We start from the raw sequence: 25,722 nt of genomic DNA on the forward strand, positions 1-25,722 counted from the left end.
GGAAGCGCTGGCGCTCCCCCCCCTGGGGCATCGATCGTGCCCCCACAGAGGGGGGTGGCAGCGGAAGATCTTCCGCTGCCACCCCCGAGCCCCCCCACGCTTCCCCATGACGTCAGCGCGCACAGCGCGCGCCGGCGTCATCAGGAAGCGCTGGGATGCCTGGAAGCCATTTGTTTCCATGCGTCCCAGGGAGGAGACGGTGAGTTTTGTGCTCCGGTGGGGCTGCGGGGGGGATTTTCAAAGTATTGAGGCATCGGGGGAGAGGAAAGAGTATTTCCTCTCCCCTGATGTCGCAATACAGGACATTCCTGCTCCACGATCGCGCACAGCGTCGCGATCGTGGAGCAGGGATGCCCCACTAGACACCAGGGATGTGTGTTTCCGTATTTGGGGAGCGACCCCTTGGGCAAGGGTCGCTTCCATTGCCCCCATAATAATTGGAAGTCTTTTCTGCCCCCTCTGGGGGCAGATCGGTTTATTTTTTCGCCGTTTCTGCTCCCAGGGGGGACAGAAAAGCCCACTGGACACCAGGGATATAAATATTATTGTAGGAAGCGATCCCTTGGGCAAGGGTCGCTTCCTTGGGCCCCTAATTTTTTTGAAGACTTTTCTGCCCCCTCTGGGGGCAGATCGGTTTAATTTTTTTGCCGTTTCCGCTCCCAGGGGGGGGCAGAAAAGCCCACTAGACACCAGGGATCTGTTTGTTATTGTAGGAAGTGACCCCTTGGGCAAGGGTCGCTTCGTGGGCCCCCAATGTTTTTTTTTTTTGAAACCGTTTATTGCAGTTTATAGAAGTTACAGGTATGGGCCTACAACCACCCGGCCGGCCGCTAGAGCATCAAAAGCATATTACATACATACAGCAAAAAATTTTCTCAGCGGTGCACAGTAGGAAAACAGGAGTGATCAATGGTGCAGGTCTCCAAGCTCCATGCCCACAGTACGGTTCCATTTTCTTAATACAAAACAACATAAACAAACCACAACCGCAAGGCAACCCTCGATCCAAAGTGACAATACGTGCTCCATAAGTGGGGGATCCACACCAGCAGCAAAATTCTGAGGAGGGGGACGGGAGTAGATCAGGGACTGGGGGACCGCGCGCCCGCGGCCAAGGGAGGGGCGCCATCTAGGGAGACGGAGCCGGCGAGACCGCCGGTAGCAGCGGCGGCTCACAAATACCCCCGCGGTAGGCGTTCCAGGGGCCCCAGAGTTTCATCCACGCCCCAGGCTTACCCCTCGCCACATACACCACCTTTTCACGAAACATACACCAATCCATATGCTCTTTCCAGGCCGACACCGCAGGGGGCCTCTGGGATCCCCACAATTGGGCAATATCACGCTTGGCTATCATGTATCCCAGAGTCACCCACCGCGCCTGCGGGACCGAGTAGTCATTTGGTTCCCAGACATTCAGCAAGCATCTCCTCGCTTCAGGCAGCAGCGTGACACGCGTAACCATTCGTAGAACCTCATGCACACCACGCCAGAATCGCTCCACCTTCGGGCACTCCCACAGTATATGCATGAAAGTCGCCAACGCACCACAGCCACGCTTACACATTCCATCACCGGCAAAACCCATACGTAAAAGCCTTGGCCCCGTCACGTAGACCCGGTGAAGGATCTTGAGCTGGACGAAACGAAGGCGAGCCGGGATGGCCACCTCTTTCGGAGAGGCCACCGCGGAAATCCAATCCTCGTCGTCCAGCTCCAGCCCGTCGGCAACCCAAGCCTCGCGGAGACTAGTCAGCAGACACGATCTATCGTTAATCAATTTTTTGTATATGAGGGAGATCGTGCTGTCAGGGACATGGCCATCTAGCACTCTGTCCTCCAGGGGGGAAGACTCCGGAATGGATGCAACATCCGGGAAGACGGAGCCCAGCGCATGGCGGACCTGTAGGTACCGAAAGTACTCACTGCCCTGCAGCTGAAACTCCGCCTGCAGCGTCTCAAAAGTTTTGAATCCCCCCCTCGTCCAGAGATCTCCCACCGTGCTGATTCCGATCGTGTCCCACTTCTCGAAACCCTTCGACGTCCACAGGGAGCCCAACCTCTCAGATGCATACAGCGGAGACGCTCGGGTCAAACGGTCCTTCCACCCCATAGCTGCATTAGCCGCGTGCCAGACACGCACCATGACACGCGTCGGTCCCGTCAAACGGGAGTCGGGCGCGCCAGAGTAGAACGCTCGATTATAATCGCCACCGGGCAGAAGCGTCCTGTCCATCTCGAATGCCGGGTTCAAGGCGGGCCCGTAAAGGCCATGATTAATTGCAGCTAGTTGGGAGGCCCAGTAATACCGTCTGATGTCCGGGAGGGCGACCCCTCCGTCGTACCACGGGAGCGTCAATTTAGCCAGAGCAATATGCGGCCTCCCGTCCCAGAACAGGCGCCGCTGGAGGCCCTCCACCTCGCGAAAGTAGCGTGCCGGGACCAAGTCCATGGTATTCTGGAGGGCGTAGAGGAAGCGCGGCAGGGACATCATTTTAAATAAGGCCGCTCGGCCGAGCGGCGAGAGCGGCAGACGCCGCCAGCGCACCACGTCCTCCCTCAGACGCTGGAGGGGGGGCAGCAAGTTCCGCTCATAGCGGGCCTCCGGGTCAAGAGTGATATATATACCCAGGTACCGGAAACCCTGGGAGGCAATCTGGATCGGACAGTCCCGTGGCAGGACCGGGGCCTCCCCGGAGAGCACATAGACACAGGATTTCGCCCAGTTGATGACCAGGCCTGAGTTGCGACCGAAGGAGCGCAAAACATCAACCAGGACGATCAGTGACTTGCGCGGGGAGGCGAGGTACAAAAGGATATCGTCAGCATAGAGAGACACGCGGTCCTCATGCTCGGGGGTCCAGCGGAGACCACGGATAGAAGGGTGCCACCGCAGCCACTCCGCCAGGGGCTCCATGGCCAGGGCGAACAGGAGAGGCGACAGGGGACAACCCTGTCGCGTGCCCCGCCCCAGCGCGAATGGGGCAGATACTCGCCCATTCACCACCACCTGCGCCAACGGGCCCGAATATAGCAATTTGACCCAGCTGACGAAACCCGGGCCGAACCCAAACTTCGCCAGCATCGCCCAAATATATGGCCATTCGAGCGTATCAAACGCCATGGTGGCGTCCAAGGACGCCAAGATGGCCGGCTCCCGCACAAATGGGACACGCGCGAGCACCCCGTGCAAGCGCCGCAGATTAAGCGCCGTGTTGCGATGTGGTATAAAGCCCGATTGGTCTTGGTGGACCAAATCGCCCACCACGCCAACCAACCGGTTGGCCAACACCTTGGCGAGGATTTTGGGCTCCGCGTTCAAAAGCGAAATCGGCCTATAGGATGTGACCCGTTCACGGGGCTTCCCCTCCTTGCGGATCACCACAATTGTAGCCAGACGCTGGTCCGGCGGGAGGGAGCCCCGCGAGTGGGCCGCCAGGAACATCGCGCGCAGGTGGGGCGCCAACACATCCGGGCGCAACTTGTATAGCTCAATGGGAATACCATTGGGGCCCATGGCCTTGCCGGATGCAACCGAGCGAATAGCCGAAGCAATTTCGTCCGAGGTGGGAGGGGCGTCCAGCGAATCCCTGTCCTCCACCGTAAGGGAGGGCAGTGCGATGTCCCGAAGCAAGACATGGGAATCTTCCTCCGAGCAGGGAGAAACCGGGGAGTAGACTTCGCGGAAATAATCCGCGAAGCAGGAGACAATGGCTTCCGGCTCAGTGACGCACACACCATCCACGCTCTCAATCAAAGGCACCACGCGGCTCGCTCTCTCCCTCTTGTCCAACCACGCAATCAATTTGCCAGCCTTGTCACCCACATCATACAATCGCCCCTGCTGCTCTCTACTGAGGCCCCTGGCCGCCTCCGTGACGAGGGCCCGATAGGCCGCCTGCTTTAAATGCAAGACATGCAACTTGGCGTCTGATACCCCGCTCCCCAGGTCACCCTCCAGTTCTGCAATCTCGGCCTCAACCCGGGTCACCTCCTCCCGCTCGCGCCGCCGGGCATTGGAAATGAAGGAGAGGGCCTCCCCTCTAAGAACCACCTTGAAAGCCTCCCACAGGGAGACGGCAGACGGGACCGACCCCACATTCTCATCGAAATAGCGCTGTAAGGATTTGATCAAGTCGGCACGAATGGTGGGGTCGCGCAAATACCATGCATTGATCGGGGCCACCCTGCCATCCCCCCTCGGGAAGACATCGAAATGTAACAACAATGGGGAGTGGTCTGAGATACCCCGCGCCAAATGGCGCACCTCCCCCACCCTCCCTGCATGGGCCGCCGGGACAAGGATGTAATCAAGCCGCGAGAGGCTACCATGGGCCCCCGAGTGGAAGGTGTACTGTTGCAACGCGGGATGCTTTAAGCGCCAGCAATCCACCAGGCCCAGCGTGTCTAAAAGGCCGGGCAGCCACGCCTGTGCCCGGGGGAGGTCCCTAGGGGGATGGCGATCCATAGACCCAGAGGCAACCGCGTTAAAGTCCCCTCCAACCACCAACAGGCCACCCGGAAGGTCCAGAAGGAGGCGCCCCAGGTCCGCAAATGTAGTGGCTTGTAACCCAGGCGGGACGTACACTGATATAAAAATAAACACTCTACCCTCCATTCGTCCCACCAGAACAGTGTAACGTCCCCTCTCATCATGGCGCACCTCGTCAATCTCCAACGGGAGCGAGTTCTTGACCATAATACCCACCCCCCGCGAGCCCGAAGTGAAGCTGGAGTGGGCCGCCAAACGATATCCCCGCCGATTCATTGCATGAAAGGTGTTACCTATAAGGTGTGTCTCCTGCAGGAAGACAACATCTGGTGAAATACGTTTTAAATACTGCAGGACCACACCACGTTTAATCCTATCCCCCAGGCCGTTAACATTCCATGACAACACAATCAAATCCCTACCCCCCATGATACGTCAAGACAATCGGTCGCCCCCCACCGAGCATCTGAAAAACAACAAAACAGTTGCGGGTTTGCCTTGCGGTGTTAACAAACAACACACCCCCCCCACCCCCCGGTCCCAACAGAACTCCCCCCTCCCTGCACCCCTGCATGAGCCCAGACAGCCCCCCCAAAGTGCAGTGTGCCTGTCGCCCCATAGCTAAGTACTAACTAGTCCCCCAGAGGAGGAGGGAAGCCCCCAGCAGACCCCACCCGACCTCCATGGGAGGGGAACATACGAAAGCAATGTATGGTAAAGGAGTAATATCCCGAGCAAGGCCTATACAGTCACCCCTCAATTCTGATCCGGCGGGCCCTCCCCGCCAGCCGCGCCCCCCCCACCCCGATCTCCAGGCAAAGTATCTAACCAGTCCCCAGCCGCCTCGGGCCGGTCGAAGAAGTGCGTACGGCCATCCACCTCCACCCTCAGCTTAGCCGGAAAGAGCATTGAGTACTTGAGGTTTAGGTCCCTTAGGCGACGTTTAATACCAAGAAAGCTCTGTCGCTGCTTCTGGACCGCCGGAGTAAAGTCTGGGTAGAAGTGTACATCCATGTTGTCCAGCCTGACCGGTCCCTGTTGCCTGGAGGTCTGGAGGATGGCGTCTCTGTCCCGGAAATTAAAAATCCGGGCAATAATAGGCCGCGGCGGGGCACCGGTCTTAGGGCGGCCCCCAGGGACCCGGTGGGCACGCTCCACCGCAAAAAGCTTACTCAGCCCCCGGGGCTGGAGATGGGTCAGGATCAATTCTTCCACAAAGAGATCTGCCGCCTCCGCCTCTCGGCCCTCCGGCACACCAATAATGCGAACATTGTTCCTCCGGGCCCGACCCTCGGAATCCTCCAGTCGCCGGTCCATCAGGGCGCTCGCCTGGCCAAGCCGGCGCACCTCCTTCTGGAGGGCCACCACGTCCGTCGTGAGGCTCGTTGTGGTGTGGGCCAGGGAGTCAACTCGGTCGTTCGTTTTTGACAAGTCTGCCCTCACAAGGCCCACATCCACCAGGACCGAGTCAATTTTTTGCGCCAAGGTATCGAAACGCTGGTCCACCGAGGCCTTCATCTCTGCGATGGCGCCCATGACGTCCCGGAGGGTCAGATCCACCGGTTGGGCAGGTGCCTCCGTCGGGCCCACCAGGGACGACCGCGCTGTCTCCGGAGAACCCTTCTGGAGCGTATAGCGATCCATACTATTGGCCTGGTGCGCCGTGCCACGGCGGGTTGTCTTCATCTTCGCCCGGTCGCCATCTTGTTTGGTGGACATGTTGGCCCTTACGCCGTCGTGCCAAGATCTCCAAACGGGCCGCCACACCAAATCACGGGTGTCAGGGGGGGGGACGGGGGCGACCACCGGGCAGCGGGGCAACCCACCGCCGGTGGGTCAGCCGGGCACCTGGACAAGGCAACACCACCGCACCCCGCTCCGCAGCCCGACCCCGCCTGAGGCAAGGAGGGCGCAAAAGCGAAAGTGAAAGTGCGGGGTATGCGAGTCGCTCAGCCCCGCTCGCCGTTGTTATTCACTTCGTCCCCGGATCGCCCCACTACTCCAATCCGGGGGGCCGGCGAGGAGAAGGCCGCAACCTTCAATCGACGCTCCCACCGGTGTTCGGGGTCCGATTCGAGCCCAAAGAACGGGCGGCGCCTCAGCTCGGGTTCACCGACACAGTCCCCTCAACAAGGACAGGATATTGCCAGGATTAATTCAGGAGGTCGCGGAGGTCCTCGGGAGCCTCGCACCTACGCGGCCATCTTGGTTGCGCGCTAGGCTCCTCCTCCCCCCCCCCAATGTTTTTTGAAGACTTTTCTGCCGCCTCTGGGGGCAGATCGGTTTAATTTTTTTGCCGTTTCTGCTCCCAAGGGGGGCAGAAAAGCCCACTAGACCCCTCACTTCCAGGGTGCAATTTTTTATAATATGTATTTGGCTCACCCGCCCCGGGACTGAGTAGCCCCACCTGGCACACAACCCGATTGACCATTTGGGTAGTGACATAGCATGTTATAATGTTTATTGTTATATTTTTTGTGAATTGCAATTGTAATGTTTTTTTTTTTTACTTTTTTGTTCTAGGTGAAGGCTTTTGCTCTTTTCAGTTTGCTGTTTTGTTCTGCTGTTTGATTAGTTTGGTAAGAGACTTTTTTTTGTACAATGTAAATGTGTTTGATTTCTCTCCCTGTTTTTTTTTGCAAATGGTGTAATAATAGCAGTATGTTTGGTTTTTGAGTGTCAAAAACTTTTTGCATTGGTGCTCGATGTGTATTTTGTTGTCTTGTGAGTAATTTTTTTTTTTTTCTTCTTTCTAGTTGGATATCGTTGGTTTTTGCTGTGTCACTGCAGAGTTGGTTTCTGGTGAGTGCAGCTGTCTCTTGTAATATAATTGTATAGTTTTTGAGTACATTGATCTTTGTGATAAAGGTACACATTTCTTTACTTACTTGGTTTGCACATTATTGGTTGTTGTTGACTTGTTTGTGCAGTCTTCTATCTTAGTAAGTATAATGGCTAGCCGCAGGATTACTGCTCAGCAGGTTGTTGGTTTGCTGTTTGAGTCTTCCTCTGATATTGGTTCAGAGACTGACTCTGCATCTGAGGGAGAGCAGGCAGGGGATGATTCTGGCAGTGAGTTGTCTCTCCGTATGGAGTCATCGGATGATGAAGATACTCTTAGTGCGGATGAAGTGCCTGTGTTAGCGGAGGAGACTGATGTGCCGATAGTGCGGCAAGAGGCATCTGGGCTGCAGCCTGGGGCTGCAAGGCTTCCCGTTGGTGTAGTGCGGCAAGAGGCTTCTGGGCTGCAGCCTGCGGCTGCAAGGCTTCCCGTTGGTGTAGTGCGGCAAGAGGCATCTGGGCTGCAGCCTGGGGCTGCAAGGCTTCCCGTTGGTGTAGTGCGGCAAGAGGCTTCTGGGCTGCAGCCTGCGGCTGGAAGGCTTCCCGTTGGTGTAGTGCGGCAAGAGGCATCTGGGCTGCAGGCTGGGGCTGCAAGGCTTCCCTTTGAAAGTGATGACCTCTGGGTTGCCCCTGGCATGGTGCAGCCGGCATTGCCAGAGTTTACTGGTGTTCCAGGGTCTAGAGTGAATACTGAAAACTTTTTGCCCCGTAAATTTTTTTCAGTTGTTTATGGACAATGTGTTTTTTGCAGAGATTGTTGAGCAGACTAATTTGTATGCCGAACAGTTTTTGAGGGACAACTGTGCCAGTCTTAAGCCACACTCTAGAGCTACCCGGTGGACTCCCACAAATGTTGAAGAGATGAAGAAGTTCTTGGGTTTAACTTTTTTGATGGGCTTGCTAAGGAAGCCATCAATGTCTTCATATTGGTCTAGCAGTCCCTTGATGGCAACATCTATTTTTCCGGCAGTCATGAGCCGTGACAGGTATTTGCTTCTGCTTCGGATGATGCATTTTGTTGATAATGGTTTAGCGTTGCCACGAGATCACCCTGACTGTGACCGTCTTTTTAAGATTTGATCACTTTGTTGATCGATTTTCTGAGATTTATGCCCCTGGGAAAGAAATTGCAGTGGATGAGTCTTTGGTGTTGTTCAAGGGCCGCTTGGTTTTTAGGCAATACATTCCTAGTAAAAGGGCACGCTATGGAATAAAGCTGTATATGCTGTGTGACAGTAGGACTGGATATGTCTCTAATTTCAGGGTGTACACCGGTAAGGAATCTAGGTTTAACCTCCCTGGTTGTCCGTCCACTTTTGGAGTGACTGAGAAATTTGTTTGGGAACTTGGAAGAGGATTTTTTAACAAAGGCCACCATTTATATGTAGATAACTTCTACACTGGTGTGCGGTTGTTCAGGGAATTGGCCAAAGTGGACACTCTTGCTTGTGGCACAATCCGCTCTAACCGTAAAGGTTTCCCGAAAGAACTGGTTTGTCAAAAGCTTGTGCGGGGACAGTGCAGTGCGTTGCGTTGCCAGGAGCTTCTTGCTGTGAAGTTTACAGACAGGAGAGATGTCTACATGCTGACTACCATCCATGATGAAAGCACTGCACCTGTGACTGTTTGGGGTCAGGTCGCTGAAGCGCGCAAACCTGTGTGCATTTTAGACTATAATAGGCACATGGGTGGTGTTGACAGAGTAGATCAGAGGTTGGAACCTTACACTGCTCTTCGTAAGGCTTACATTTGGTACAAGAAGTTGGCTATCCATCTTTTCCACTTGGCAATGTTTAATGCTTTTGTTGTGTTCCAGGATTCTTGCCCTGAGTCAAAGATGACTTTTGCTAAGTTTCAGGAGTCTGTAATAGGCAGCCTTGTTGTAGTGGAACAGGCAAGTGTTCCTAGAGTTGGACTGGTGGAGGATGTTGCTAGATTGAAAGAACGCCACTTTCCAGATCACATTCCTCCCACACCCGCAAAAGATTTTCCCAGTAGGAGATGTAGAGTCTGTTGGCGAAAAGGTTTGCGGAAGGAGAGTCGTATGTACTGCCCCGACTGTCCTTCTCATCCTGCACTGTGTCTCTCTGCTTGTTTTAGAGCGTAACACACACAAAATAATTTTTGGGAGGATTCTTGAGTGGTTAAGTGAACTGCCTGGTCTGTATTCTTTGGATAATTTGATTCTGTTTCAAGGTTGGTGTTAGTGCAATGTATTTAGTTGCTGATTTTCTGTTAGAAGATTTGTATCTATTTGCAATTTGTTTGTGTTTTTATTTTTTTCTAAAAAAATCCTAAATGTGATGGCGGTGTGTGTAGGCTTGCGCTTGGCTGTTGGTGTGTGTGGACTGGCACTTGGTTGGTGGTGTGCGTGGAATGGTGCTTGGCTGGCGGTGTGCATGGACTGGCTGTGTGCGTGGACTGGTGCGTGGCTGGTGGTGTGCGTGGACTGGAGCTTGGCTGGCAGTGTGCGTGGAATGGTGCTTGGCAGGCGGTGTGCGTGGACTGGTACTTGGCTGGCGGTGTGCGTGGACTGGTGGTGTGTGTGGACTGGTGCTTGGCTGGTGGTGTCCGTGGACTGGAGCTTGGCTGGTGGTGTGCGTGTACTGGAGCGTGGCTGGCGGTGTGCGTGGAATGGTGCTTGGCTGGCGGTGTGCGTGGACTGGTACTTGGCTGGCGGTGTGCGTGGACTGGTGGTGTGTGCGGACTGGTGCTTGGCTGGTGGTGTCCGTGGACTGGCGCTTGGCTAGCGGTGTGCGTGGACTGGTGTTTAGCTAGCGGTGTGTGTGGACTGGTGCTCTGCTGGCTGTGTGTGAGTAGTGACTTTCTGCTGGTCACTACACACACTGCTAGCTGAGTGCCACTCCACGCAATCCATCAGCCTTTGTAGTTGCTGTGTCTGGATTGTGGGCGTGTGAAAGTGATGGGCCCTTGAATGGCGCTGTGTGCTGGTGTGAGTTTTGTTATGTGATGGGCCCGCGGCTGGCGGTGTGAATGGTTTTGTATGTCTCACACGTATGAAAGGTGTATGAATGGCCTGTAAAGAGGTTGGTGCCTTGTCGTGGCTTTACAGCTCACGAGCTGTGAGTCAATGGTTCAGTTTCTCGCCCTTTCAATTATTACCAGTGCATTTCATTTCTGTGAAATCACTTGCTAATACAATTGTATCTACTGAACCATCACTCACTCTCGTGCCAAATCCAACCAGTATGTGTGTGTGCTTGCGGATTAGATGGCTGTGCAGTAATATTTGTCTTTCTGAAGCAGGGTGTACCTTGTCCCTTTTTGGTGAATTTTGTAATGTGTTGCTTTTGTGCCTGGTGGTGCGAATGGTCTTGTTTGTATCACGTATGAAAGGTGTGTGAATGGCCTGTAAAGTGGTTGGTGCCTTGACGTGGCTTTACAGCTCACGAGCTGTGAGTCATTGGTTTGGTTTTTTGTGAATTTAATTATTGACAGTGCATTTCATTTTTGTGAAATCTCTTGTTAATAAAATTTAATACACTGAACCACGACTCGCCCTCGTGCCAAATCCAACCAGTATGTGTGTGTGTTTGAGGAATAGATGGTTGTGCAGGAATCTTTGTCTTTAGTTTCTCTGCCAAGGTACACTTTCCATGCAAGAATAACCCACCAACTGTAGATATTGTCGAAAACCCATGGGAGTTCATGGTGATGTCTCTCTTGTGAATTCAAAAAATGTTTTTATCCCCAATGTCCTGCAAACCTCAAAATGTCTGCCACATTTTCTTTGCAATATTATTCCAAAATTCTCACGCTGTAGGAACAATAGATGATCTGGTTTTGCAAGGGGGGTCACTTTGGTTTTTGGCCCGGTGCTCGGCGGCCATCTAGGGAAACCTACCAAACCCACACATTTCTGAAAACTAGACACCCGGCAGCTTCCAAGGAAGTATGGCTTGCATGGATCCCCCAATGATTCCTTACCCAGAATCCCCTGCAAACCTCAATTTTTGCTGAAAAAATCACTTTTTTCACACATTTTGGGGTGGGAAAGTAGTGGCATCACCGGCTCACACAAATTTACCACCACCCAGCGTTCCCCCAGGTCTCCCGGTAAAAATGGTGCCTCACTTGTGTGGGAGGCCCAAGTACCCGCGGCAGGCAAGGGCCCAAAACGTAGTGAGGCGACATCAAAATGGCCTATCGCAAAACCACCTGGTTTTGCAAGGGGGGTCACTTGGGTTTTTGGCCCGGTTCTCGGCGGCCATCTAGGGAAACCTACCAAACCCATGCATTTCTGAAAACTACACACCCGGCGGCTTCCAGGGAGGTATGGCTTGCGTGGATCCCCCAACGTTTCCTTACCCAGAATCCCCTGCAAACCTCAATTTTTGCTGAAAAAATCACTTTTTTCACACATTTTGGGGTGGGAAAGTAGTGGCATCACCAGGCTCACACAAATTTACTACCACCCAGCGTTCCCCCAGGTCTCCCGGTAAAAATGGTGCCTCACTTGTGTGGGAGGCCCAAGTACCCGCGGCAGGCAAGGGCCCAAAACGTAGTGAGGCGACATCAAAATGTCCTATAGCAAAACCACCTGGTTTTGCAAGGGGGGTCACTTTGGTTTTTGGCCCGGTGCTCGGCGGCCATCTAGGGAAACCTACCAAACCCATGCATTTCTGAAAACTAGACACCCGGCGGCTTCCAGGGAGGTATGGCTTGCGTGGATCCCCCAACGTTTCCTTACCCAGAATCCCCTGCAAACCTCAATTTTTGCTGAAAAAAATCACTTTTTTCACACATTTTGAGGTGGGAAAGTAGTGGCATCACCGGGCTCACACAAATTTACCACCACCCAGCGTTCCCCCAGGTCTCCCGGTAAAAATGGTGCCTCACTTGTGTGGGAGGCCCAAGTACCCGCGGCAGGCAAGGGCCCAAAACGTAGTGAGGCGACATCAAAATGGCCTATCGCAAAACCACCTGGTTTTGCAAGGGGGTCACTTTGGTTTTTGGCCCGGTGCTCGGCGGCCATCTAGGGAAACCTACCAAACCCATGCATTTCTGAAAACTAGACACCCGGCGGCTTCCAGGGAGGTATGGCTTGCGTGGATCCCCCAACGTTTCCTTACCCAGAATCCCCTGCAAACCTCAATTTTTGCTGAAAAAATCACTTTTTTCACGCATTTTGGGGTGGGAAAGTAGTGGCATCACTGGGCTCACACAAATTTACCACCACCCAGCGTTCCCCCAGGTCTCCCGGTAAAAATGGTTCCTCACTTGTGTAGGAGGCCCAAGTACCCGCGGCAGGCAAGGGCCCAAAACGTAGTGAGGCGACATCAAAATGGCCTATCGCAAAACCACCTGGTTTTGCAAGGGGGGTCACTTTGGTTTTTGGCCCGGTGCTCAGCGGCCATCTAGGGAAACCTACCAAACCCATGCATTTCTGAAAACTAGACACCCGGCGGCTTCCAGGGAGGTATGGCTTGCATGGATCCCCCAACGTTTCCTTACCCAGAATCCCCTGCAAACCTCAATTTTTGCTGAAAAAATCACCTTTTTCACACATTTTGGGGTGGGAAAGTAGTGGCATCACCGGGCTCACACAAATTTACCACCACCCAGCGTTCCCCCAGGTCTCCCGGTAAAAATGGTGCCTCACTTGTGTGGGAGGCCCAAGTACTCACGGCAGGCAAGGGCCCAAAACGTAGTGAGGCGACATCAAAATGGCCTATCGCAAAACCACCTGGTTTTGCAAGGGGGGTCACTTTGGTTTTTGGCCCGGTGCTCGGCGGCCATCTAGGGAAACCTACCAAACCCATGCATTTCTGAAAACTAAACACCCGGCGGCTTCCAGGGAGGTATGGCTTGCGTGGATCCCCCAACGTTTCCTTACCCAGAATCCCCTGCAAACCTCAATTTTTGCTGAAACAATCACTTTTTTCACACATTTTGGGGTGGGAAAGTAGTGGCATCACCGGGCTCACACAAATTTACCACCACCCAGCGTTCCCCCAGGTCTCCCGGTAAAAATGGTGCCTCACTTGTGTGGGAGGCCCAAGTACCCGCGGTAGGCAAGGGCCCAAAACGTAGTGATGGGACATTTGGGATAGGCAATGTTGATGTCGCCTCACTACGTTTTGGCCCCTTACCTGCCGCGAGTACTTGGGCCTCCCACACAAGTGAGGCACCATTTTTACCGGGAGACCTGGGGAAACGCTGGGTGGTGGTAAATTTGTGTGAGCCCGGTGATGCCACTACTTTCCCACCCCAAAATGTGTGAAAAAAGTGATTTTTTCAGCAAAAATTGAGGTTTGCAGGGGATTCTGGGTAAGGAAACGTTGGGGGATCCATGCAAGCCATACCTCCCTGGAAGCCGCCGGGTGTCTAGTTTTCAGAAATGCGTGGGTTTGGTAGGTTTCCCTAGATGGCCGCTGAGCACCGGGCCAAAAACCAAAGTGACCCCCCTTGCAAAACCAGGTGGTTTTGCGATAGGCCATTTTGATGTCGCCTCACTACGTTTTGGGCCCTTGCCTGCCGCGGGTACTTGGGCCTCCCACACAAGTGAGGCACCATTTTTACCGGGAGACCTGGGGGAACGCTGGGTGGTGGTAAATTTGTGTGAGCCCGGTGATGCCACTACTTTCCCACCCCAAAATGTGTGAAAAAAGTGATTTTTTTCAGCAAAAATTGAGGTTTGCAGGGGATTCTGGGTAAGGAAACGTTGGGGGATCCACGCAAGCCATACTTCCTTGGAAGCCGCCGGGTGTCTAGTTTTCAGAAATGTCTGGGTTTGGTAGGTTTCCCTAGGTGCCGGCAGAGCTAGAGTTCAAAAACTACAGCTAGTCACTTAGCCAAAAAAGGGTCATTTTTCACTGCAAAATTGAGGTGTGACCACCTTGCGTTTTGCGCCGTTTCCTGTCGCAGGCACCAGGCCGACCCGCACAAGTGAGGTACCGTTTTTCTTGTATGACTTTGGGGAATGCGGGGTGGGTGGAAATTTGTGGATCCACGCAGATTCCAGAACTTTCCATCCCAGAAATGTGGGGAAAATGTGTTTTTTTTTGTCATTTTTTTACGTTTGCAAGGGATTCTGGGTAACAGACCATGGTGGGAGGCAGTCAAGTCACCCCATCCTGGATTCCCCTGGGTGTCTAGTTTTCAAAAATGTATAGGTTTGCTAGGTTTCCCTAAGTGCCGGCAGGGCTAGGGTTCAAAAACTACAGCTAGTCACTTTGCCAAAAAAGGGTCATTTTTCACTGCAAAATTGAGGTGTGACCACCTTGCGTTTTGCGCCGTTTCCTGTCGCAGGCACCAGGCCGACCCGCACAAGTGAGGTACCGTTTTTCTTGTATGACTTTGGGGAATGCGGGGTGGGTGGAAATTTGTGGATCCACGCAGATTCCAGAACTTACCATCCCAGAAATGTGGGGAAAATGTGTTTTTTTGTGTCATTTTTTTACGTTTGCAAGGGATTCTGGGTAACAGACCATGGTGGGAGGCAGTCAAGTCACCCCATCCTGGATTCCCCTGGGTGTCTAGTTTTCAAAAATGTATAGGTTTGCTAGGTTTCCCTAAGTGCCGGCAGGGCTAGGGTTCAAAAACTACAGCTAGTCACTTTGCCAAAAAAGGGTCATTTTTCACTGCAAAATTGAGGTGTGACCACGTTGCGTTTTGCGCCGTTTCCTGTCGCGGGCACTAGGCCGACCCGCACAAGTGAGGTACCATTTTTCTCGTAGGACTTTGGGGAACGCGGGGTGGGTGGAAATTTGTGGATCCACGCAGATTCCAGAACTTTCCATCCCAGAAATGTGGGGAAAATGTGTTTTTTTTGTCATTTTTTTACGTTTGCAAGGGATTCTGGGTAACAGACCATGGTGGGAGGCAGTCACGTCACCCCATCCTAGATTCCCCTGTGTGTCTAGTTTTCAAAAATGCATAGGTTTGCTAGGTTTCCCTAAGTGCCGGCAGGGCTAGGGTTCAAAAACTACAGCTAGTCACTTTGCCAAAAAAGGGTCATTTTTCACTGCAAAATTGAGGTGTGACCACGTTGCGTTTTGCGCCGTTTCCTGTCGCGGGCACTAGGCCTACCTGCACAAGTGAGGTACCATTTATCTCGTAGGACTTTGGGGAACGCGGGGTGGGTGGAAATTTGTGGATCCACGCAGATTCCAGAACTTTCCATCCCAGAAATGTGGGGAAAATGAGGTTTTTTTTTGTCATTTTGTTACGTTTGCAAGGGATTCTGGGTAACAGACCATGGTGGGAGGCAGTCAAGTCACCCCATCCTGGATTCCCCTGGGTGTCTAGTTTTCCAAAATGTATAGGTTTGATAGGTTTCCCTAGGTGCCGGCAGGGCGAGGGTTCAAAAACTACAGCTAGACTCTTCGCAAAAAAAGTGTTAATTTTCAGTGTGAAAATGTGGTGTGTTCAGCTTAGGTTTTGAGCCACTTCCTGTTGTGGACACTATGCCTACCCACACAAGTGAGGTACCATTTTTATCGGGAGACTTAGGGTAGTTCAGATTTGTAAAGCAGCTGTTATTACCTATTGATTTTGGATGCATTTCTCCCTTCCAAATGAAAGACATTGTGTAAAAAAAAAAGTCATTTTGAAAAATGACCAATAATTGTCATGCAAGTATGAGTATTCCCAATTTCGAAAATGTGCAAATATGCACTGTTTCTAAACTCTGTAGTTTGTTCCCATTTCAGAAATACATAGGTGTCTTTCATACCGATTTTCCCATGTATACATTTTCCCACAATAATTGCTATAGACCCGGAACAAAAAAAAAAAACATTACAAAATGCTGCTCAGTTTTTTACTCTGGGTTCGTTGGGCTCTTGGTGAACCTACAAGTCCTATATATCCCCACAACCAGGAAGGTCCAGTGGATGTAACGGTACATTGATTTTTAAGAGATGTGATAATTAGAAGAAGTTACAGGTGAAAACGTTGACTCAAAAGGCTCCTTTTTTCAACTAATTTTTAATTTTTCCTATATTTAACTGTTAGTTTCTATAAAGAAACCTTGATGGATCTACACAAATGACCCCTTGCTGAATTCAGAATTTTGTCTACTTTTCAAAAATGTATAGCTTTCCAGGGTCCATTATTGTTTTTGTACCCATTTCTACCATTAACTGGAAGGAGGTTGAAAGCACAAAAAATAGCAAAAAGAGGGTATGTCCCAGAAAAATGCCAAAACTGTGTAAAAAATGTTGGTTTTCTGACAAAATTCTGTCATTCCCTAAAAGCTGGAGAAACGGTGATTTCAGCCCCACAAACCCTTTTTTGATACCATTTGCAGAGAAAAACCCAGAAGCTTTCATTTGCAGCCCGTTTTTCCCATTTTTCACAAAAAAACCCAAAATGTTGCTGTATTTTGACTAATTTCTGGGAACCCTCTAGGAGAATCCACAAACCCTGGGTACCTTTAGAATCCCCATGATGTTGGAAGAAAAGGACGCAAATTTGGCGTGGATACCTAATGTGGTCAAAAAGTTACAGGGGCCTAAGCGAGCACTACCCCAAATAGCCCAAAAAAGGCTTAGCACAGGAGGGGAAAAGGCCTAGCAGCGAAGGGGTTAAACCTTGGATATCTTAACATATAAATAAAACTCAGCGAGTATGTAGAGCATAATAAATCCTCAAAAATTCAATGATGTAACTGATTCAGAGAAAACCTGTCAGATGTTTACATAATAAATCAAAATCCTAAGGTTACCAGACCTAAATATCAGGGATAATGGAGGTACCTCCTTCAAAGATTTTACATTGAATTTAAAGATCTTAATCAAAATAGGCTGCCCAGATTCTCTCAAACTACTCAAGTCCCCCAATTCGTGAAGCATAGGCGCGTTCGCTTTTTTTTAACTAGTTTCATTTTCCAGGCCCATTCATGGACAGATGGTATAAGATCTGATTTCCATCTCATAAGCAGAAGTGATCTAGCTACGGCCATTGCAATGTATAATAATTTAACAAGCTTGTCTGGAAGAAGGAGGTCTGGGTCAAAGCCAAGTATTATTAGCCAAGTGCTCAATCCTTTTGAAATATTGCATTCACGTTCCAAATGAGAGAAAATATCCTTCCAAAACCTCTGAATCAAAGGGCATTGTGTGTCCAATTGGCTGAAGGATGGTTAGAGCAGCGAAAGCATTGCGCTGATTGGTTGGTATAAATTTTAGATAAGATAAGGGGAGTTCTATAAAGTTGCCATTTACTAAAAAACAACATCCTTAGCCAATTGGCTCCCCTTAATGTACTAAAATTAAGATTGTTAAATGCTGACCACATACTTGCTGAAATATCCAACTCCTCGTGTTTAGCCCATTTCATAATAGCCTTCTGCTCAAGATCAATACCCTTGGTTGAGGCTAAACACTTTTTCCATTCCCTAGGTTTCTTAAATGCAGTGTCACCTAATAATTCATCTACTACGTATTTCCGTTCCCATATCTGAGCCAGATCAAGTTTACTGAGGAATTTACTAAAAATATTATATGACCCAAGAAGAAGGAAGTCATTAACGATTAAATGAGACATTTCAGCTATGCTCAGCCACCTATCATTCCTCAAAAAGTCTGAGATTTTCCGGAATCCAGCATTGTCCCATTTTTGTGTTACTACTGAAGATTCTCTGATCCCAGATAATGAGATAGGGCCAGATAGCAGGGTTGAGGAATTGATTACGGGGATGGAATATCTTCTATAAAGAGCCTTTCGCTTTTGGGAAAACGACTGTAAACACTTATATCGTACCACTTTGGGTGATTTAAAAATTATTAATGGGGAGTGGATCTGATATTCCTTGCAAATTAAATTCATAAAATAGTTAATAAAAAGATTTGATTGTTGTTGCGGCTTAAATCTGGATATATATTGTGCAAAATATGAAAAGTAATAATCCCTAAGATTTGGGAGAGCTAATCCTCCATGTTCCTGTTCTTCATATAAAGTGCTAAGTGCAATACGCGGGGCCTTTTTTGCCCAAAGGAAGGTCGTAAACATACACTCTATTTTAGTAAAAAAAGAGCTTATTAAAATGCAGGGGATCGCCGAAAAGAGGAAGTTGAATAGTGGAAGGACAGACATTTTAATCAGTGCAACCCTACCCAAGATGGTTAATGGAAGAGAGCTCCATCAAAGAAATAAATCCTGAACTTTTCGTAGAAGTGGGGCAAAGTTAAGGCCATATAAGTCAGTTATTTGCTCAGAAAAATAAACAACCAGATACCTCTTAGGTTTAGTATTTAAGCAGGAAAGAATATCGGGTGTAAATCCAAAGATGCTCCGCCACACTGTATAATTTCGGTTTTCTTTTTATTAATTGTATATCCACCTAATGTTTCAAATTCCTCAAAGATCTTAAAAGTTTTTGCTTGGACCTCCTTCAGGGGCTTTATAATAAGCATGATGTCATCGGCGTATAATTTTAATTTCACCATAATTGGAAGTGGGGGGCAGATATCAATACTATTCCTGATTGCAATCGCTAATGGCTCGATTAAAAAAGGTGAATAATACCGGCGACAGTGGGCAGCCTTGTCTAGTCCCCCATTTAACCTTGACCTGGCCGGCCTCCGAGGTGTTAATAATTACGTTCGTTTCAGCCTTAAGGTATAAATTCTGAACCAACCCCGTAATTTTAGGAGATATGCCGAAATTTTGCAAAATAAAAAATAGGGTCTCCCAGACAACTAGGTCAAATGGTTTTTCAGCATCTAAAAGGAGGACCAGTGCCGGTATCCTCTGAGTCTCAAAATAGTCTAATGCTTCTGTTAAACAGTGCGTATTTGTGCCCAACTGCCTGTCCGCTATAAAACCATTTTGGTCAGGGTGAATCAAATGCGAAGCGTTTTGATTAAAACGATTAGCTAAATGTTTGGTGATTATTTTATAGTCAGATTTCAATAATGTAATGGGGCGGTAAGAATTCGGGTCCTCACTGTCTTTTCCCTTTTTTTTAAAACTGACTATATTCCCATATCTGAATGACTCTGGTATCACCCCACCTTCTAAAATTGAATTAGCCAGCAACAAAAAAAAATCCAAGTTGGCACTACAAAAAACGTTTTAAAATTCTGCCGGGAGGCAATCCGGGCCGCAGGCTTTCCCGCTCGGAAGATTTTTTATGACCCCCTCCAGCTCGTCTTTTGTAAAAGGCCTTGCCATGGCGATTTTCTCAATATCCGAGAGTGACGGTGATTCATTTCTCTGAAGGAAACCTCTCAGAGATGTAATAGCGACAATCTGTTGTTGGCCATATATAGACCTATAATGTTGTAACATTATATCGCCTAATTTTAACGGGTCATCCGTGAGGGAGGCAGTTGAAGGGCATTTCAATGCATCTATTTGATTAGTAGCAGCCTGCTCCCTTGCCTGCCAGGCAAGAAACCTACCAGTAAAATTACTTTCTTCATAGATTTTTTGTCTATGATTCTGGTAGAAGGATTCACCTTTAAAATAATATCTTTCACTAAGGTCACGTTTAGCTTGATTGAGCTGCCGCTGGTTGAAGACTGTAGGGCTACTAAGAAATGCATCAAGAGACCTTTGTACTGTTTGCTCTAAAAGTCGCTTTTCTTCCTTGGCTTTCTTAAAAATTTTGGTGTCTTTTCCAATGGCCAGCCCCCGAATAAAGGCCTTGAGTGAATCCCAAATCATATATAAAGGTGCAGATTCATGGTTTCGTACAAGGAATTCCCTAATCTCGGTTTCAATAAAAAGCACCCAATTCTCTTCTAATAGATATTGTCTATTTAGCATCCATCTTTTAGGGGTCCTAATATAATCTCCTAACTGTAACTCAAGAACCAGCATCGCATGGTCTGAAAATCCATACTGAAGGAATCTCTGCTGGCTGAAACTTAATCTCCTGGATATAAGAAAGAAGTCGATGCGTGATGAGGTATGAAATCTGCCTGACAGACAAGTATAGGTGATCATAGTGGGAACTGCCACCCTCCAAGGATCTAATAGGTCTAGAGTCGCGCCATCATTTTGTATAATTTTTTAGGTTTTAGGTTTCAGCTGTTTTTTGGATAGAGCAGAGGAATCGATTTTAGAATTCATTAAAAAATGTAATTCCCCCCCCTAGGATCAATTTGCCGGGTACTAGAATTAGTGATTGAAAAAATTCCTCATACGGCGTTGGATTATCCTCGACTGAGGAATATATGCTGGCAAAAGTTATTAATCAATGCCCTACTTTGCAAGTGACCCAGCACCATTGTTGGTCCTGGTCTTTTGCAGAATTGACCACTTCTGCCTGAAGTCTTTTATTTAGAAATATCGCTGTGCCCTGATGGGAGGCTGAAGATGAAGAAAACCCTTTATAGGCTGCCCAAGACCTAAACATAGAGAAGTCAGGTACTTTTGCTGCCTGTATATGGGTTTCTTGTAATAAAATAACTGCTGGGGTTTCTGTCTTAATCCATGCCTAAATTGGCTTCATTTTCTTCTTGTTGTTAAGGCCAATGACGATGAAGGAAGCCACTTTCAAAATCTTCTTTCTAGCGATTGATATTAGTGATGATATTCGACCACCTTAAGAGCATTAAAATACAGTATACCACCGCACTATGGAAACAATAATGAAGAATGGCCCCATTTGCGAACTGACTGAATATGAATCTGAATCTGTTGACATGAAATGGATGTATATGCGTATGGATTTGAAAAAATTGACTTAGTTTTTCCCCTATGCTCCCGTCCCACCCTTGTGACCCCACCCACCCCTAGCAGCCAGAAAGAACAGAACGCCGTCACTGATTGCCTCTGGCATGCTTTCTCCCTCCCCCTTTACTGGCACTTGGTGCTCAATGCCCCCAGCCTCACATCTCCCTCCCTCCCCTCTTCCTAGAAACAAAACTCAATGAAAAAATGCTAAACAAATCAGAGAACAGGCAAAATAGAAAGGGGCTATCCAACCTGTTTAGCCTATCACAATTTTTTTTTAACTCTAATCAGAGAGACTTGCCACCAATGTTGATTTACATTGAGCCATATCAACCCGTCAATATCTGCAGGATAATAAAATCCGGTAATTACCAGAACTACCAGAACTTTGAAAACCCTACCAGCCAGGGAATCTGCCCCGCTTCCCCCATCCCAAGAAAAAAGAAGATAAAGGACACCACCTTTACCTATGCTACTGGACCGACAAAACCAAGAAAAAGACAGTGGAAGACAAACCTGCCTCAGAGAAATATGTGAAAACAAGCAAAACCCCAAATAAAGATCCAACCCAGCTGAGGCCAAACATTCAGGAACATTTAAGAGCAACTAGAAAAAAAGACATATTGACATACTATCATATCTTAAGACTGAAAAAAGTATTGGCACTTAGGAATTGCTCATCGAGAGCTGTTGCAATAGTTCCTGTGCTTCTGAAACATCACAAAATACCTGGAACTTTCCTTTGACTAACACTTTAAGCTTGCTCTGTTGAGCAATCATGGCCTGTGCCCCCTGTTCCTTGAATAGGTGTAACAATTTTACAAATTCCTTCCGCTTTTTGGCTGCCGAAGCCGACATATCAGGAAAGATGCGGCACAGTGGAACTTCTGTCGAGGTGAACTGACACTGTTTAATTGCCTTAGTTAGAATTTGTTCCTTAACCCTATAATCTCCGAAGTTAACCAGCATAGTTTGTGGGAACTTAGAATAAGGAAGAAGATAGGCCGGTACCCTGTGTGCTCGCATGAGAGTGAGATCGCCATTAAACTCTGGGAGGACAGTTTTTTTGATAAATGAGTCGACCCACTGTAGGGTCTGCTGCCCCTCAAGGCCTTCCGGAATACCTAGGAGCCGGAGATTGGAACGCGGGGAATGATTTTCTAATTCCTCAATTTTATGTTCCAATGTTGCTTTCTGGATTTGAAAGGAGGCAACTTTGCTATTCATAGTTAAGACTTGGTCCTCCAACTGCGAAATTCTTCTTTTGGCTTCAAGAAGCCGCGCCGGAACCTGGGCCATACATTCTTTGATTTTGGATAGACGTTGATGTATTGCAGCTATCTCAGCAGATAGAGAGACTTTCAGCTCTCGTATCTCATCCAAGATCAAATTAAGGAGGCTCTTGGTGTCCCACTGCATAGAAAAGGATCTGTTTTCCTGTGCCTGATTGTCCTGAGATGCTTCTGATGTAACTTCGGGCTGTGCAAGCTGCGTAGGGAGCATTGATTCTGCCGAGATAGACCGGACAAGTACTACAGGAGCAGGAACAGAGAGATCAGAGCAGGAACTTCCTCCAGAGGAAGATGCAGGCGCAACTGTGATGGACAAGATAGGGATCATAGGAGTAAGTAGATCTGATGAAGGTAAGGACTCCCGCCCACCCCCTGAAGACAGCCCCTGAAAAGAAGAGGAGAGCGTGAAAGATTGACTACCGTCTGAAGAATCTTTCAGACTCCCGCATGTATCCAGAGCTGTGGGGTTGTCGATAGAATTATCTATAGAATTGTTTGTTAGGGGGGGCTCAGTTCCTGTCGTTGCCTTCTCACCTGATGGCACCCCATGCATAACCTTGAAAAACAGAGGATATTTTTAAAGATCTTTAGAAGCTCCACCTAAGCTGGGTAGTGTTGGTGTCTTGGCTTTATTCGAGTCTTTATTTGAGTCTGATAGCATGGAGGTCCCAACAATAGAACAAGGGCTTATACTCAAATCTAATTCAGCAGGGGAACCCCCTTTATCAACTTGTTTGGCTGCCTCTGAGCTTGCCATTTCAGCGGTTTCAGTGCTTATGTTGAGGTCCTTCCTGAGGGCTGCTGCGCGGTTTGCATGGGCAGCAGCTTGACCAACCCTTTTTCTCACCATCTGTCCTAGGCTTGGGAATCCGTGCGGATTGTTGTTGTGCTTTTAGCTCCTTTAGTAAGATTTCGCATAGTGTGGTTATTTCATAAAATATTTCTCCAGAACAGTAAAAGAGTAGCTGCCAAAAAGACCCCCAGTGACCCTCAACCAAGCAGCGTAGGTGGACTCCCATGCACTGATGGATCAGGATGATTCATGCACCTACCCCCTCTTGGTGAGAGACCCAATTGGTTTACTCAACAAGGAGCCGAGAAAATCCAAAGGCAGAGGCAGCAGCCTGAAGAACTACAGTTCCCAGAAGTCCAGGTGGCAGTTCAGAAGGAAGCCGCCCAAGAGACACCAAAAGCAGCCTAAACGCATGTAGTTCTGTTAGCCTGTGGGCCTGTGAGCCAGCCCGGGAGCTAGCCAAAGACAATATACTGCTGGGAAATATGGCCGTAGATGCAGGTGCAGCAAGGCAGGGAGCAGGGGGCAGAAACCTGAAGAGCTACAGCGCCGAGAGGCCCATCCGGTGGTGCAGGACAAAGCAGCCAAAAAGAGACCCTAACAATTTGGAGGCCTGTAGCCTGCTTGGGACAACAAACAGCCGGAAAGTATGAGAAATATGTCTGTGAATGTCAGCGCACTACCTCTTGATGCAGCTTCTCTACACAGCCTTGTGTCCAATAATCTGCGTGCTCACACCGATTTTCGCGGGTTTTCAGGAGATTTTTAGAGCTGCAACGTCCAAATCCAGAAGATTGCCAAATCTATATGCTTCCTCTCGGTGATTCGGAAATGAAAAAGCTGCCACATCCATGTGCTCATGCTGAGATTTGAAAGGGCATACTCCCTCCGTGAGCCCTCAACGATCGACATCCTGCATTCGGACCTCTGAGGTCTGCGTTTGACGTCTGTTCCGGCCCTGCATCGGCCGTGAGGAAGGAAGGAAGGGGGTGTGGTTACGGCGATCAGCTGGCCGTCGGCATTTCCCGCATCGACCCAATTGCATAACAGCCTTGTTAAATATTGAGACAAGGAGAGCTAACCTCTCTTTCCTTTTAGAAAATATTCCCTTTAAATAAGTGTATATCCTCTTTTGCATGATATGTAAATACCCCTGTTGGATGGTATTCTGAGTCTGTTCCATTTAAATAAGTTTTGATGGTCTTTCTTTGACTGGTAATAGCTCCAATTCATTTTTATGTGTTTTGTCTTGATGTCTTCACTTTATTTTTCACTTTTGAAGTGTTACCTTGTGAAATCACTAATTGATTGTGTTATATTTTTGTTTGTTGTTTCCACTTTTTGAGCCTCATTTTTACACTATATAAATTGTGAAGTGTTGTCCATTCCTACCTTGTGTACTTCTAGAATGCATAATAATTTTCAGAAAAAGAATAGTTAAATGAGGTAGACCATCTTATTTGTGATTTTGGTCTTAGTCTGTTAAATAGCTGACAGCCTAATAAATGGTCAGCTAGATATCTCATTTTTTTGTAATTTTTAGAAAGTTGGCATTTTCTTGTCCTAGCTATTTCATGCCTGCAGCCTGTGTCCTGAGTCACATGACTAGGTGTAGCTGGCAGTTGGTCTTTGTGTATTACTCCCAGAGTGAGACAACTGGAGAATAAGTGTTGTCAGGAAGAGCTTTTTCCTGTCAGGGAGCGCAAGAAGTGCTGTCACCTACCAAACTTGCACATCACGAAGACTGCCTCAGCACACACACGAAAGGTTTTAAATTAACCTTTTGTGCCCCCTGACAAGCTGGGGCAAGGGCAGAGAGACAGAATATTCCAGACACCTATGTAGGGGAGGGCTGTAGAAGCTTCACCCACTTCAAAGTGGGCATCAGGTATAAATAGTGGACCTCAGGCCCAACTCTTCAGATCGCGTCGAGAGCTGTGGTGTCTGCCAGGAAGAAGCAATGCCCGCTGTGAAGTCTGCGCTGCTGCTCAAACTCTGCTTTGCTGACTAAGGACTGCTTTGCTGCCCAAGGACTGTTGGTGCTGGGGCTGCTCCAGGACTCTTCTGCTGCTGTGAGCTGCCTTGCTAAATCCAGCCTGCCTGTGTGGACCCAGAACTCCAGGAAATCTCCACGGGTCATTCGGTTGGCTCCCTGTTCAATGTAACAGGGACATTACTGATTTCTTCGATATCAAAGCAACTTCTTGCATCTCGCTGCATCGCGACGCAGCTCACAACAGACACTGGCACAGCACGTCGCACTCGTCCTTATTACTGACGCATCACAGCACTAGGCCCCACAAAGCCAGGTGGCTTTTGCGGTGCAAGCCCCCGTGAACTGCTTCCTCGACAACGATGCAAGGCCAAGCATCACAAGCTCCTATCGGTGGCCTCATCAACTCTGCTCCTGTCGGACCTCACATTGTAGCTCCTCATTGATGAAACCCAGATGCCAGTATGCACAGCTCAATGCAAGGACTCCGCCTCTCAAAGCCCAGGCCACAAGGTACTTTGTGAGCATACTGAACTCAATCCTGTATGAGCCAATGCTCCATAGTAGTCAGTCTGAACTTGTGTCTTGCACTCTGTCCACTGTGACTAAATAACCACGGTTGGCACTTTTTGCTTATTAGCACTTTATTTCTTCAAAATAT

This window comes from Triturus cristatus, chromosome 3_2, assembly GCF_964204655.1.
Source record: "Triturus cristatus chromosome 3_2, aTriCri1.1, whole genome shotgun sequence".
Lineage (NCBI taxonomy): Eukaryota > Metazoa > Chordata > Amphibia > Caudata > Salamandridae > Triturus > Triturus cristatus.